Source organism: Glycine max, chromosome 6, assembly GCF_000004515.6.
Source record: "Glycine max cultivar Williams 82 chromosome 6, Glycine_max_v4.0, whole genome shotgun sequence".
In the NCBI taxonomy this organism is placed as follows: domain Eukaryota; kingdom Viridiplantae; phylum Streptophyta; class Magnoliopsida; order Fabales; family Fabaceae; genus Glycine; species Glycine max.
Window position 1 is genome coordinate 34,759,337 of NC_038242.2, and position 15,625 is coordinate 34,774,961.

General features: G+C 39.0%; 1 pseudogene; it reads right to left on the reverse strand.

Moving 5' to 3' along the window:
- Positions 1-786: 786 nt before the first annotated feature.
- On the reverse strand, positions 787-14,689 carry LOC121175001 (probable pectinesterase 53; annotated as a pseudogene).
- Between the last annotated feature and the right edge of the window lie 936 nt (positions 14,690-15,625).

Below are 15,625 nucleotides of genomic sequence, written 5' to 3' on the forward strand. Positions count from 1 at the left end.
GATTTGGATAATAGATAATACTTGATTTGGATAACATATTAGATTTTATTTGGATAATAGATTAGATTTGATTGGATAATAGATTAGATTTGATCTGAACAACAAATTAGATTTGATTGGATAACAAATTAGATTTAATTTGGATAACTGATTGATTTGGATAACAGATTTGATTTGGATAACAAAGAGAAGAAACAAGGAAGCTACTTAATCACAAAGAAGAAGAGAACAAAATTAACGAAGATGACATGTAAACTTCAATTGGTCATAACTTTTGCTATGGTTGCCCATTTGAGGTCCACTGTATATTAAAACACTCAGAATTCAGAGGAAAATACAGGTAAGGGGATTTGGTCCATGATTTTCTTGCCAATTTTTTTTTTCTAACTGCCTCAATTTTGTGTTCAAAGATCAAACAACTATTTTGTTTCTTTTTTTCTTTCTTTCTTCTTTTCTTCCTTTTTTTTCAAAATTTCTGCAACTATTTTTTTATAATGCTTTCTTTTCAAATTTGTCTAGGATAATTTAGGCAATTTGATCAATAGGAAAATAGGCACATAGATTCAAGAGCCCACTCAACCCTAAAATTCGTCCAATAAGCCAAATTGTCCCCAAATAGAATTTGTAACAGAACTTGAAACAAAGTTCAAACAAATTTTTTTTGACACAAAGTCTGGAAGAAACAAGAAACAAGAAACAAGAACAAGAACATGACAAGAACAAGAACAAGAACAAGAACAAAAAACAAGAACACAACAAGAACGCAACAAGATGCAAACAAGAATGCAAATAACAGAACAAGAACAAAACACGAACCTGGACAGATTACAAAGAAAAAGATTGGATAGGATAGAACCTATATCAAGAGCCGAAGCTCTGATACCAGATGATGTGATCCTTACTAGGAGCGGATCGCTTGATACAGGATACAGAGTTTTGGATGACACCACTTCCGGATAGGGAAGATAAGTCAAGTAGACGCCACAAGGATTACCTTGATAAGTCCGAGATTGGTTTAGCGAGGAACCCAGAGAGAAGTTCTCACAAAATTTTATCAAAGGCCAAAAGTTCCTTTACTGAAAACAAAAACCAATACATATGGTGTATCTAAACAAAAAGATAAAAATAGACATGGGCCTTCAAAATAGTTTTTGCCAAAATTACAAAAAAAAATTATAAATGAAAAAAGAACATATTTGGCATGGGCCTTCAAATTAGTCTGGGCCTTTAGCAACAATTGATAGTCTTGGTAATGCCTCTGCTTCTAGGCCTTCATCCTTCTCCACTTGTGCCTTCATCCTTCTCCACTTGGGCCTTCGTCCTTCTCCACTTAGGCCTTGTTAAGTATGCCTGCTACCATTTGTTGGAGTGTATCCACTGACTGTTTGATCATACTCTTGGTCATAGGTTCTTGTATTTTGCCAGTTTTAGGATTCTCATCAATTGTGTTACACATATATTGTTATTGTTGTTGTTGTTGTTATGTTTTGATGTAGTATGTATAGTTTTTTATGTTGTTTTCATTTTTTTTTCAATTTATATTGTGTTTGAATTAATATTTTGTGTTCATCAATGGTTTAAACAACACACGTCTAATAATGTAACAACATTGATCTCTTTATTTGATTCATAAAACAAACATCAACAACTAAATAAACAATGATTTTTCTATTAAAAAAACAAGTAGTTCATAATTTTTATAAAAAAAACTACACAGATTTATCACGCATCAAACCAATGATTTCATAAGCAGATATTGGTTTCCTTGTTTTACGCACCAGGGCAAGGGTTTCATTTGAAGATCGGTAAAACATTGCGTGCTACTTAATTAGAATTTTTCTACTAAATTCTAAAAAGATAAAAAAAAAATATTTTTCACGCATCATCATCGCATTTAAGATTCATACACTCATATTCAACACAACCATCACCTAATAAATAGGTTGAGAGTAAAAAAAAGAAAGTAAAATTTTGCTACATTTGATGGCATCCATAATTGTTTTCCTTAAAGCATCAAGTGACGTGTCCTCATTATTACTGACGACTTTAGGACCATTAAGACATTCAAACAACATCCCTTTAGATGACGAAATCATTTCATCATCCCAATACAAAACAATAGGTACACTCCATGTTTTCAACAACATGCTAAATATCAATCAAAAGAGTTGAGTTGTGTCAAACCTCTACTGCTATTTATATTAGATGATGTATTTTTCTTTCATGAGTCATAACAACAGTTGAGATTGCACCAAAAAAATAAATGGTTTAGATTGTGTCTATATTTAATACGGTTGATATGAGCATAAAAAAATAGTGTTCAATTAATATGTATAAGAAAAAAGTAGTGTTCAGTCAATAAAAAATACCATTTTTTTCAATTTTTAAAAAGAAAAACATTACAACAGAATCATGATTTTGTTGCACTATTTAGTGGGACAAAGAAATCATGATTTTGTTGCGTTGTTTAGGGATGCAAAAATAGAAAAAAACAATGAAATCGTGATTTTGTTGCATTGCTTGGGGGTGTCAAAAAAATATAAAACTGAATCACGATTCCGTTATATAAAGGGGGTGCGAATAATTTTTTACACCTACACGCAGAAGTTCTCTCAGGTCATGAAAACACATCAAGTGAACTTGATAAAGCACGAAGTCTTGTGAAGAAAACTTTGATGCTTTAATAATTTGAAGATTTAGGAAGCAACATAAAGACAAAATTTTATGATGCCATAGTAATATCTCTAAATATGTAACTCTTATTTTGTATGACTAATGAAAGCATTAAAAAGATTACTAAAAACATGATCCATAAGAAATTGATTTAAATATGTTTTTAATTCTTGTAAATATGGTGAATTTTGGTCTTAGTTCCTTTAAAATATATTTTTTTTGTAGGTTTTGGTTCTTGAAAGTTTAACTTTTTTAAAATGGTGTCTCTCATCATTTAGTGATAATGTGAGTTAGGACATGCATCTATAACAACGACTAAAAACAAAAAATAAATTATACGTACTAACAAGCATATTAAACTACTTATTTTTCTTTCAATTTCTGTCGATTAAGCAAACTTGATCCATATAATCATGACCTATAATAGAACATTATGGCATCATTTGATTTATTTAACTGATTCCACCTAGTGAAAATAAGGCTTGGTTGTTGTAGGTAAACTGACAAGGTTCCCTCTTCCAATGTGGCTAGGCTATGGTACAACATTTAAACATGTTACTGAGAAGGATGTAAGGAATATTCATGTGCTACAAGAGATGTATAATTAATGGCCTTTCTTTAAGGCTATTCTTGATTTAGTGGAAATAGTGTTTGCCAAAGTAGACCCCCAAAATAGTTGCTCTTTATGATAAGCTCCTTGTTTTAGAGGATTTGTGGTCATTTAGAGAGCTATTAAGGACCAAGTATGAAGAAACCAAGGAATTCCTCCTTCAAGTAAAGCTAATTTTACCATGTAACTTTTTTTAGGACAAATTAGAATCTCATTCTTAATTTAGTTCAAATTATGTTTGATGCCCCACTTTTTTTCATGACCTTACAAAAACCTCATTTAATTAATAAATGAGTTTAATTTCTATGTTTCATTAGTTTGTGCACAGTATTGTCACTAACGAAAAATCATGGTAGGTATAATTTTTAAAATAGTTATTGTTAAAGTTTACAAATTAATCAAAGATGACAGTTTAAAAACAATATGTACATGTTATACACTATTTACTCTTAATAAACGCATGCCAAGCCTACACGCATTGAAATATATTCGTGATCCAAACTATAACGTGAAGTTGTACCCTTACATCTCTAAGGAGTCTATATAAAGGTAAGTAAACATGTTGATGAACTTATAACACTTAACCCAACAAGTGAATATGCACATGGTTTGGAAGACCACCTGATTCTCACCATGAAGGGTATTGCTGCTAGCATGCAAAAAATTGGCTAAATCGCTATTTTTGTCTTCTATTTTTTGTTCCATTTTTATTTTTCTATTTCCTTTATAAAAAATAATGTGTTTAGGTGCATGCACCAAAAGGGTGTTTTTTCTCCCCTTGTACCCATGTTTCCATTATAAGATATTATTATATAGTTGTCGCACAATGAGACAAAGCAAGTATGCAACTAATTCTTATGTTCCAATAGGGAACTACGTTGATTTATAGACTTATTTGTATCACTTATTTCAAGCAACTCTTTGGTACACTAACCTTTTTGTAACATGAGGTGCTTAAGATGTCAAATCCTATGATGTATTTTTGTGTCATTAGGCTGAAAGTCCACCAAGACTTTCAATTATCTAAGGCGACACTTGATACAAAAAATAGTTTAACATTTATTTTTAGTGATAGTATGTTGAATTTATTTAATCAATAGAAATGTCATTACTACAGAAAAGGGAATCCATGAAGATTATTTAAGGTCTTCCATGACAGTTTTTAACCGTCGTGGAATCTACCGTCGTAGAAAGCTCGTTGTTTTCCATGACGATTTTTAAACCTTAATAGAACATGCATTTCCATGATGGTTTTTAAAAATAGATATAAAACTATTTACATTTTATCAAAAGAAACCTCATTTAAATATATTTGTATGACAATTTCTTAAAAACCATAATAAAAGATGCAATTTTAACATTGGTTGTCTAGAAAATCGTCATAGAAAATCCTTCTTCTATGATGTTTTTGGAACCAATGTAGTTTTGATTAATTTTCTTAAAATATTCATTTTATTTTACAACCAACACAACCTATAATTTAATAAATAAAAAAAACCAACCAATCCATATTAAACAAATGTTAACAAATATAGATCCAGGTAGTCCAAACCAAATCATAAATAATCAATACTATTAGACTATACTACAAATCCTTAGATTATTTAACAACAATAATTCAAGATCACAACAACAAAATTATGGAGAGAAAAATCTAACGTCAAAGATTGATAGATCGAGAGAGAGTGTTGCCAAATATGAAATCAACAAAGCCTTGAATGTAGCAATCTTTATAATAATGCCTACCAATATGATCATAGAGTGTGTCCTGTGCTCCTAAAAATTTGCAGCCTAGGAATACTGTCATGTTTGTTGAAATTCTCAATGCCACTCCCTGCTTTCTAACTGCTCTTAGTGTTGGAATTGGGGCAACATTCTGCATGCAATTTGCACATTAATATTTTCTTGTAAAACACATTGATAGATCAAGATCGGATTGGAGTTTGTCACTTAATTTGAACGTGATGTTCTTGGCTATGAAATAAGGTGAATTCACAACAAAAGTTGCAAAACCATAGGTTCCTAATGGTTGGCATTGAGCATGTCACCCCATTGAACAATGGTCTTATCGACACCTTCTCCTTATATTGTCATGAAGGATTTGATAGGAGAAATGTTAACTTTCTCCCTGTATAATTAAAGAAGAAAAAAACACAAAAGAAGATATTTTCCGTTAAATGTAATTCCTATTTTGTTAAACAATAAAACATAGAAGAAAACTTGCAAGTTATGAAATAAGAATATAAAAGAGGGAAAGTTTGAAAGAAAGGATAGTTCATTAGGTGCAAGGTCTTATGTAGTCAAAGTGTAATTCTCAGGGCATTTGAATCACAAGGAAAAAAGATACCCAAGTTATTATCACTCCCCTATGTACCGCATTACACAAAAAAAACAAAAAAAAATAATGAGCGTGGATAGGACAAACACCAAACCCTATGTCTCACATGAATAAAAGACCATAAGCAAACAACACATAGCAAAAAGACTAGAATGTGGCAGAATTCAAGTGCTATAACAAGAAATATAATACTAGTGCTTACATGTAAACCCTTACATGAACCTTAATTACCACTCTCACTACATTGATGAATGGAAGGGAATCAATGTTTGCTTCAATTGACGAAAAACCTCATTTACCATGCTTCTTAGAAATGTGCAAAGTATGGGAAGGAAAAAACATATTATTTGTTGTCCTAAAGACAAAATGTTTGAGGCCACCTACAAATTTCTTTAGGCAAATTTAACTGTTTGAGGCCACCACATCATAGGGATTTAACTGTTTGGACAAATTTATTTTATTTAGGAACTTTATTATAATGGGGATTTAGCTCACATAGTTTGGGCAAATAATCAATCATGTGGAGCACATTATTTGTACTAACCTTGCAAAAACCCAAGCCTTGCATAAACCTAAACCTTGTAGAAATTGTTTGATGGAGACTATGAGCATAAGTTCTAGAAACCTAAACCTTGCAAAAACAAAGAAAAATCATCATTAACACATGACACAAACGCAAGGAAAGATAGGAAGAACGTTGAGGCAGAGTGAGGGAAAATGCACCACACAAACATTGAGGTAGAGTGCAGCGACGACGAGGGCAAGCGAAGGAGAACGACAACGAGGGTGGGCAGGAGCACAAGAAAGGTTCAAAGAAAGTGATGAGTGTGGGTCTAGGTTGAAAAAGATCTCTAACCACGATGGTTTATAAAAACATTGTTGAACTCGATAAATAACAACGACTTTTAAAATAATTGTTGCTAAACTCATAAAACCATGATGGTTTTTAAACAACCAACATTGCCCTATCTATTTATTTACAAAATTGTCATTGCATTTTCTTTTATGATGGTTTTTTGGAATTGTCACTGATGGAGCATTATTATAGACAACTTTTGTACTAGTGTGTCATCAAGGGTAGTTACATCAACATGAATAAAAGGTAAAATCTGGTGAGGGACATTCTCAACCCAAAAGTTTTCATGAAAAAACAAAGCAGTCTTACATATTTGTATATTACTCGTTGTGGTTCAGAACTGGGAACAACATCATTCGTATAGTTTTGCAACCATCTAACAATGACCAACATGTGAGTCAACGTTGTTTATTTTCCAGATAAAACACATGCATTTCTATGCTTCCAAAGGCCCATGTAAACTAAAAAATCATTACAATGAAATAAGTGTCTTTTAACATAGTCCCATTGGTTCAACCTCAGTAAGTGGAAAAAGATATGGACTCATCATAGTGGTAATACTGCATTGATCTTAGAATTTGAGCCCAGACACATAGACGAGGCAATGCAAGATGAAAACTAGGTGAAGGCTATGCAAGAAGAGCTCGATGAATTCCAAAAAGAATGATGTTTGGAAGCTTGTAGAAATACTCAAAGACAAAAAAAACAGTATGATGCAATCCTACCCCACAAAGGCATTGGATAGAAGACTCCAAGTAGATTGGGCCAGAGATCCAAGGGAAGGCCCTAGGGTTCTCATGAGCCTTAGGGTAGATTTCAAACTCATGGGCTAAGTATGAGCCCGCTTATCTTTGTAAATATTAGAATAGGTTTTTCCTTCGTTTGGGCCTTGTATTTTGGCCATTCTAGTAGTATAGGGGTTTAGCCTTGTATTTCGAGGCATTTTGAGTAGTCTTTGTAGTAGGGATTTTTTTTTTATTTTCATGTATTTTGTCATGGGGGTGAGCTTAGCTATTATAGGGGGGGTGTAGCTAAGCTCTAGCTTCTCATCTCAAGAAGGTGAGCTTAGCTATTAGAGAGGTATGTGTAGCTAAGCTCTAGCTTCTTTAGGAATCTTCTTAAGGAAGCTTCTCAAGGAGGTGAACTTAGTTATGAGAGGGGTGTGTGTAGCTAAGCTCTAGCTTCTCAAGTAAGTTTTCTCAAAGAAGCTTCTCAAGGAAGTTTTCTGAAGAAAGCTTCTCAAGGAAGCTACCTAGTCTATAAATAGAAACATGTGCAACACTTGTTGTAACTTTGATGAATGAGAGTCTTGTGAGACAAACTTCAAAGTTCAACTTCTCTACCTCTTTTCTTCCTTCAATTTCATGCTCCCCCCTTTCTCTTTCTCTCTCTCTTTCTTTTCCTCCATTGAAGCACCCTCTCCAAGTTTCTTATCCAAGGAACTCTCTTGGTGGTGAAGCTCCTTCTTCCATGGCTTATTCCCTAGTGGATGGTGTCTCCCCTCACCTCTTCTCCTTTATCTTCCGCTGCATCTCCATGGTGGAAAATCACCATTAAAGGACCTCATTGAAGCTCAAAGATCTAGCCTCCATAGAAGCCCCACAAGCAAGCTTCCATCACAGTAGGTGCTAAGTAGGTGTTCAAAAACATGCTAGACGAGGATAGTAAAGTTATGAGAAACATGGCAAGGTTTGTTGTTAAAGGTTACTCACAATAGGAATGTATAGATTACAAAGAAACCTATGCTCATGTGGCTCGTCTAGAGGCAATATGAATTTTGCTTTCATTTGCTTCCCATAGTAATATGAAGTTGTATCAAATGGATGTAAAAAGTGCATTCCTCAATGAACTCATCCTAGAGGAAGTTTATGTAGAACAACCCCTTGGGCTTGAGAGTGACACCTTTCCTCAACATGTTTTTTAAACTAAACAAAGCTCTGTATTGACTAAAGCAAGCTCCTCGAGCTTGGTATGAAAAACTTAGATTATTTCTTTTAGAAAATGGCTTTAAAAGAGGGAAAGTTGACACTATTCTACTTCGTAAAAACTATGACTCTCAGTTAATTCTAGTTCAAGTATGTCATACCCTAATTTCATCCGGGGGCCATCTGTTTGGTGGGATGCGACCTTCGCTTGACCACTTCGAGGTACTTGACACCCATCGTTAGGCAATCCGTGAAGTTCCACGACATGTCGGGAGTCGAAAGGAAGCGTTAATGCGCAACCTGTAAAGTTCCGTAACATTCCAGAAGCCAAAGAGGGGACGATTGCGTAATTCGTAAGGTTTCATGACATTACGGAAAGAAAACAAGTATCATTACGTAATTTGTAAAGTTCTGTAACGTTATGAAAAAATAATCAACAAAAAAAGGGCAGAGGGGGTGTATTTAGTAAACAGGGGTGTGCAAATAACAATCAGGCCCACTTGGGCCTTCCAGGATGTTCCAACAGAAGGCGGTGCCTTCTGGTGGAAGCAACCCAGCTCGCCTGGGCGACCTGGGCGGCAACCACCTCCGTCTTTTCCCCTATAAATAAGGGAAGGAGGGTAGAACAAATTCGTTCAACCCTCCTCGTATCTGAGATTCACTTAAAATTAGTGAGAAAAATTATTTCCGTGAAGAAAATCCAAGCCGAGGCGCTTCTGTAACGCTTCCGAGACGTTTTGGTGGGCAATTTCGTAAAGATTTTCCACCGTTCTTCATCGTTCTTCATTCGTTCTTCGTCGTTCTTCGGTCTTCAACCGGTAAGTTCCCGAAATCGAACCTTTCAATTCATTCTATGTACCCTTAGTGGTCTCCACTTGTTTTACGTGCTTTTATTTTTATTTCATTTGCTTTCCGTACCCCCTTTTGACGTGCTTTAGTTATTCATTTAAGTCTTTTTCTCGCCTAATCAAAAATAAAATAAATTTCCACTGATCATTTGAGTTGTAACATCTTTTAATTTCTGCTAGAATAAAATCCAACCGATCTTTCATGCCGTAACCACGTTTAAAACCAAAAAAAGACAAAATAATAATATAATAATCACAAAAAATATCTTTAAATAAAATAATCAAAAAAATCAATCGGACGTTTTTCTTTGGGATTTTCTTTCTTAATCGAATTGACTAATAACCAAAGTGAAACTAAGGCTAAAATCAATTCATAAATCAAGCTTTTGGCATCACCTAAAAACCATTTTTAAAGGTCCAACGCCTTGAAATGGTCCTTTTCACTTTTATTGGTTAAACGTGGATTTTTAAAAGCCTAAAATCAACACATAGCTTTGTCACCTCTTTAAAAAAACCAAGAGATCATTAATGGTCCAATGCCTTAATGTTTTCTCTCCTTTCAAAAGAATCGAAAGATCGTTTAATGGTCCAATGCCTTAAATGACCTTTTATTCAATCAAAATATATCTTGCAAAAAAAGATGAAAACAACTTAACCAACGTTTAGTTCTAAAAGAACTGCGTAGGTCTGATTTCCTTATCACAATTGAGGAATACGTAGGAGCAAGGGAAACACCCTTGTCGACCACAAAAAGATAAAAAATATAAAAGGCATAAAAAGACATAAAAAGCGTAAAAAAGGGAAGATAAAACAAATTGAAGTCATATTTGCACACTTGATTAAAGGTTGTCGTCCTTTGTGACGGACGCGTGGTGTGCTAATACATTCCCCATGCATAAATACAACTCCCGAACCTTTCACACTTAAAGTTCGTAGACCACGCCTTTTTCGGTTTTTCCAACGTTTTCCTCGAATAAACGTTGGTGGCGACTCCGCGCATTTTCCTTTCATGGAAGACGCACCCGTGAGCCCTCGTGTCGCCCTCCCGCCGAAGGGTAGGTTGCGATAGTTGGCGACTCCACTGGGGACTTTTGTTAGAGAGTTAGGCCAATCAATCAATGTGCTTTCCTTACCATGACTTCCCTTTTGTTCTTTTTTCTTTGTCTTTTTCCTTATGTTCTTGTATATATAAACACTTTTGATGCTTTGTGTGTTCTTTAAATGTGTGCATGAGATAAATATTTATTCATTTGATGCACACAAACACCAACACTATTTGCACACACGATGAGTTGGAAAGGGGCCCTATACCCAGGTCCGTGGGAACTTAAGGAGTGGAGGTGAATCTGTGGTCATGCTAGGTCTCCGACTTGCTTGATAACAGTGAACCCTCATCTAGAGTTTTTCTCTTTGATAAACGTATTGTTGCTAGTAGTCCCTACTGCCGCAATATGTTCTTCGAAGGGGATGATACCTCTAGAGACCATCAAGAGAGATATGACCACCTTGGGAATTATCACTAAAAGCCCTTTTAGCTCCCTCCCATGTAGGTCCCTAAAATAGGGGCACGAAGCAAACACGCTGCGTTCCATTTTTTACACTGCCATGCATGTAGTCCTAAATGTCGTGTACCCCTTTGATTATATTTGTTTGTGGATATTGTCATACTATGTACATCCCCGTGTTGTGCCTTTCGCATATGCATCATGCACGGGTTTTGTCTTAATCCCTCACTTTGGCAAACCAATGGAGGGTCCGTGTCGCCTTCTTAAATACATACGTTGGGCGCCATGCTGCCCAAACGTTGTATCTAAGAAGGGGACAATTTCCCGGGCTCCCGTATTCATAAAATTGCATCTGTGTCATATGCATTTCTTCATGCATTCATCCATTCCACCCATGATAGATGTCGGATTTTTGATTCGCATTGGCTTTTGTTTCACTTTAGTAAAACATGGGGTCAAGTCAAACGCCTTTGCTTAAAAAGAGGTTCTATCAAGTCAAGGTCAAGAGCCTAGGGATCACCAGTCTAAGAGAGTTAGGGCAATTGATGGGTTAGCTCCAGTAACAAGTGTTTCGCAAAGCTTACGGTAAAATCTGGGACCTAGCCATGGCAGAAGTCTCCACGGAGGCCATTGCATCCCTCGCCCAATATTATGACCAGTTGTTGAGGTGCTTCACCTTTGGGGACTTCCAGCTGTCACCCATGGTGGAAGAATTTGAAGAGATCCTAGGATGTCCTCTAGGGGGAAGGAAACCATACCTCTTCTCAGGGTTCTATCCCTCTTTAGCTAGAATTTCTAAGATAGTCCAAATCTCGGCGCAAGAATTAGACCACAGAAAGTAAGTCGAAAATGAGGTGGTTGGAATACCGAGAAAATGTTTGGAGGCAAAAGCAAGAATCTTGGAAGGTAGAGGCGAATGAGCCCCGTTCATAAACATCCTCGCACTTTTGATCTTCAGAGGGGTCCTCTTTCCAAATGTGGATGGGTTGGTGGACCTGGCAGCGATCGACGCTTTTCTCGCCTATCATGACCGCAAGGAAAGCCCGGTTGTCGCTATACTAGACGATCTATATGACACCTTCGACCGAAGATGTGAGAAGAGCAGTACAAGGATTGTTTGCTGTACTCCGACCCTCTATGTATGGTTGGTTTCACACCTTTTTCGCCATGAGGTGAGGCATGCTTGCCTGCTAGATAGCCATCGTTCATGCACAGAGAAAAGAGGGGCAAATTGGGACCGACTCTTAGCATGCAAAGAAGGAGTGTCTGTCAACTGGTTCCCTCGATGGAAAGAAGGAAGAACCAGGATTCTTATTTCGTGCGGAAGATTTCCAAATGTTCCCTTGATGGGGACAAGGGGTTGCATCAGTTACAATCCCGTTCTTGCTATAAGACAGCTTGGCTACCCTATGAGAGGAGCACCACTAGAGGAAAAGCTCACACCTGTTATTGCACGAGGCTTCAATAAGACCAACGTGGAGGCACTTCAGAAGGTCCACAAGGCGTGGGAGATGGTGCAAAAGAAGGACAAAGAACTCAGAGGCAGTAACAACGGGCCCATCGGCGGCTACCGTAAGTGGTTGAAAGCCCACATGCAAGGTTTGGATTGACTCCCAAGCTTGAGAACCACTAAAGGGGAGGAAGTTGAGGCACCAGAGGAAGACGAAGAGGTGCAGGCCCTTAGGGCAGAACTCGAGCAAGCCCAAACAGTAAAAGAAAGGTTTAAATCAGCAGCTCTCAAGATCCGAAAGAAGAATGCCGGACTGAGAGATGCAAATATAGCTACCACCAAGGCCTTGGAACAAGAGACCAAAAGGGCTCGTAGGGAAGAACATGGCCGGAACAAATTCCGAGGGGCTCTGTGGGGGCAGTAACAGCGAGCTTAAGCTCCGGAGAGAGGAAAGGGACCAATCACGAGTAGACAGTTTGATCATGAAGGATGAGTTGAAGGTTTGCCTAAGGTCCAAGAAAAGCTTGTCTCAACGTTTATGCGAGACAGAGACCAACATGTTAGCCATCGTCAGCAAGTACCAAGAAGAATTAAATCTAGCCACGACCCACGAGCACAAAGTGGTGGACAAGTATGCCCGAGTGTACGTAGAAAAGGAGGCTAGAGGAAGGGTGATCGACTCGTTACATCAAGAGGCAACAATATGGATGGACTGATTTGCTCTTACTTTAAACGGGAGTCAAGAACTTCCCCGATTGCTAGCCAAGGCCAAAGCAATGGCGGACACCAACTCCGCCCCTGAGGAGATCCACAGACTTCTAAGCTATTGTCAGCATATGATAGACTTAATGGCCCATATAATTAGAAACCGCTAGGAAGTTTGTATTGTCACTCTGATCTTGACTAGTTATAACTTTCTGAATAAAATGAGTTTATCCTGCGTTTTTACTCCAAAGAGCAGTGCGAATCAAATCACTCCCGCATTTTATCTCTAGCATGCATTCATTTTTCTACCTACTCCTCACATTTGGCTTTTTAGGAAAAAACACCATAACTAAACGCGCCCCAAGGCATCCCTATCGCACCAGATCCAAATCAAAGACGATGGGTGACCAAGAGGAGATACAGGAACAGATGAAAGTTGACATGTCGGCTTTGAAAAAGCAAATGGCTTCCATGATGGATGCCATGTTAGGAATGAGACAACTTATGGAGAATAACATGGCCACCGCTACCGCTGTTAGTTCGGCTGCCGAAGCAGACCCAACTCTCCCAGCTACCGCGCACCATCCTCTCCCAAATGTAATAAGACGAGATAGAAGCACACTAGGGCACATCAGCAACCCCTATTTGGGATACAACCGAGTGGCTTACCCTTATGGATTACCACCTAATTACATGCCACCAGTCATGCGTGCTGACGCGGGTCATGTCCCTTCCCCCATCCTTGAAAGGGAGCCTCCTCGACAGTCGGACAAGGTTCACGAGGATCGTATAGAGTATGCCCAAGGAGACATCGATTTCTACCCCCCAGTCCCCGTCGAGGGGGCCGACACCCAACACACTGCCTTAGCCCAACCTCACGGGAGAACCTTGAAACCTCCCAGCACAGCCAATATTCTTGTCCACAGAAGGACCGCCCCCGGCAGTGGAAGAAAAAAGGAAACTCGATCTCATCGAAGAGAGATTGAGAGCTATTGAAGGCTTTGACGACTATCTGTTCACAGACATGGTGGATCTTTGCTTAGTACCGGACGTCGTCATCCCCCCAAAATTCAAGGTACCTAATTTCGACAGGTACAAAGGGACGACTTGTCCTAAGAACCATCTCAAAATGTACTATCGCAAGATGGGGGCATATTCTAGGGATGAAAAGTTGTTGATGCACTTTTTCGAAGATAGCTTGGCTGGAGCCTCGGTCATTTGGTACACTAATTTGGAAGCTTCCCGCATCCACACTTGGAAGGATCTGATTACTGCCTTCCTTAGGCAATATCAGTACAATTCCGATATGGCTCCTGATCGAAATCAGCTGTAGAACATGGTTAAAAAGGAAAGTGAGTCCTTTAAAGAGTACGCTCAGCGGTGGAGGGACCTGACAACATAAGTAGCCCCTCCCATGGTCGAAAGGGAAATGATTACCATGATGGTAGACACCTTGCCGGTGTTTTACTATGAGAAATTAGTGGGCTACATGCCCTCCAGCTTCACAGACTTGGTATTCGCCGGGGAAAGAATTGAAGTAGGTTTGAAGAGAGGGAAGTTCGATTAACTCTCCTCCACAAGTACCAACGCTAGGAGGATCGGAGCAACTGGGGCAAAAAGGAAGGAAGGAGATACCCATGCCGTCACTTCAGCGCCCGCATGGATCAAACCACCGCAGACCTCTCACGGTACCCATCAGTACGCGCAACATCACCCGAGCTTCTCAGCTCGTGCCAGGGACTCTCTCAACTCAGCACCCGTACAAGCTAGGGCGCCCATGCCCATCCAGAGGGAGGCCCCCCAAGCTTCGGCTCCAACCCCGACTCGCCCGACCGGCAATGCCCACTTTAGCACTGGTTCCAACGCGATAAAGAACTTTCCCCCGAGGCCAACTCCAGAATTCACCCTGATCCCAATGACGTACGAACACCTCTTGCCATCCCTAATCGCCAACTAGATGGCTATGATATCTCCCTGGAAGATCTACCAGCCTCCTTTCCCAAAGTGGTATAACCCTGACGCAACCTACGCATACCATGGGAAAACCCCGGGCCACTCCACCGAACTCTGCTTGGCTTTTAAATACAAGGTCCAACATTTGATAGACGCCGAATGGATGACGTTTAAAGAGAACCGGCCCAACGTGAAAACGAACCCGCTCGCCAATCATGGAGGGAGAGTAGTTAATGCCGTCGAGTCGGGTATGCCGCATAGGTCCAAGTTTTTGAAGGACGTGACGACCCCAGGAGGTTTATCTACGAGGCCCTACAAAAGGGAGGCGTAATTCCCCGCGGTGGGCATGGGGAAGATTCCTGTTTGATGCATCCCGGCGAGCTACATAACATGGAAACATGTTTAGCAGTGGAGGACCTATTGCAACAGATGATAGACCGAGGCCGGCTGGAAGTCGACGATGAGGGGAGTGAAGAGCAGCATATATATATGCAGTCCGCAGATGAGGGAAGTTTTGGAAGGCCTAAGCCTTTGGTGGTATATTTCACCAGAGACGCAGCTCCCCAAATGCCCCGATACCCCTCGGTAGTTAAACCTGTTTCGTTTCCATACCAAAACAGTCACGCAGTTCCGTGGAGGTATGCGCCTCCAAGCGAAAGGAAGGAATAAGCCACCGACATCAGCTCGTTGTCGGCCAAGGTAACCAATATCACGGGGCTGAGCGGCGTGACCCGCAGCGGTTGCGTGTTCGCACCCCCTGAC